The following is a 1,348-nucleotide window of genomic DNA, read 5'->3' as shown; positions in this document are numbered from 1 at the left end:
CTGGGTTCAGGTTAGAAAGAAAGGATAAAACTTAGCTAATATTTGTACATTTCATTTTTTCCCCCAATACCTCACTTCCTGGCAAGCATCTCAATGCTTATTCATTTGGAGAGAACATTATGGTTTTGTTTTTCAGAAATCTCAGGAGGCACCTCCACACTGTAAAATTATTTGACATAGGTAAAAAAAACCGAGGTGAAATTATACTTCTTCTAGAGGTACCCCCCTTCTCTCATGCCCTCCTATTGTGCCTAGATTGTCTTTTACCTCCAAATTTTTCCATCTGAGAGGAGTCATTCATTCCAAACTCCAGAAAATTGCTGTCAAGTGTTTTTAGTGGATTTTATCACATACTACTACATGCATATCAGCAAAGGTAGATTAGAATTTTCTGCAGGTCATCAAATGTAGCTGGAGAATAGTAGGGAGTTTCCCTAACATCTCCCAGTGGAAGTCTTGGGAAGCTATCCCTATGACACAGGTAAGAATCCCTTCTTCTCTTATTCAATGGGGAGAAAGGGGAAATGTAACACTGCTCTCCATGCCTGAACATTACTTCCGAAAACTTCCACACTTTCTAATAAAATGTCAGTTAAGCTGCTGTGGACTGTAGGCCGCCAGGGTCGGTGAAGGATCTCAAGATGGCTGGGCAATAACTTGCTCTAAAAACCATTGACTGGGTAGCTTTTGGGGAGATCATACCCTGAAACCAGGAGGCCATTGCCAACCCCCTGAAATTCTGGAATGAGATGCTTACCTCCAGGTTGGCTATTCTTCCTGAGAAACCACCTGCTATCGACTGGGCTTACTACAAGGCCAATGTGGCAAAGGCTGGCTTGGTAGATGACTTTGAGAAGAAGTTTAATGCCCTGAAGGTTCCTGTGTCAGAGGATAAATACACTGTCCAGGTGGATGCTGAGGAAAAAGAAGATGTGAAAAGCTGTGCTGAGTTTTTGTCCCTCTCAAAGGCCAGGATTGAAGAATATGAAAAAGAGCTGGAGAAGATGAAGAACATAATTCCATTTGATCAGATGACCATTGAGGACCTGAATGAAGTCTTCCCAGAAACCAAATTAGACAAGAAGAAGTATCCCTATTGGCCTCACAAGCCAATTGAAAATTTATAAACTTGAGTTGAGAAAGCCCTGGCCCTCATATTATAAACGTTGGACATTAAAAATAAAAAATAAATAAATAAAATAAATAAAATAAAATAAAATGTCAGTTAACTTCTTGATTGTGTGGAGAGAGTGAAGGGGATAGATCAGATTAGTCATTTCATAGTGTCAAGCACTTCTCTTTGGAATATAAAGTTTTATACCTACAGTTGTTATTAACTTTGGGAATA

General features: G+C 39.6%; 1 pseudogene; it reads left to right on the top strand.

Moving 5' to 3' along the window:
• The first annotated feature begins 641 nt into the window (after window positions 1-641).
• LOC129511986 (ATP synthase subunit d, mitochondrial-like) lies at window positions 642-1,133 on the top strand (annotated as a pseudogene).
• Window positions 1,134-1,348: the final 215 nt, after the last annotated feature.

This window comes from Nyctereutes procyonoides, unplaced genomic scaffold (genome assembly GCF_905146905.1).
Source record: "Nyctereutes procyonoides isolate TBG_1078 unplaced genomic scaffold, NYPRO_anot_genome, whole genome shotgun sequence".
Taxonomy (NCBI): Eukaryota; Metazoa; Chordata; class Mammalia; order Carnivora; family Canidae; genus Nyctereutes; species Nyctereutes procyonoides.
Note: the sequence above shows the minus strand (reverse complement) of the source record. Positions and strands in the feature narration are given on the sequence as shown.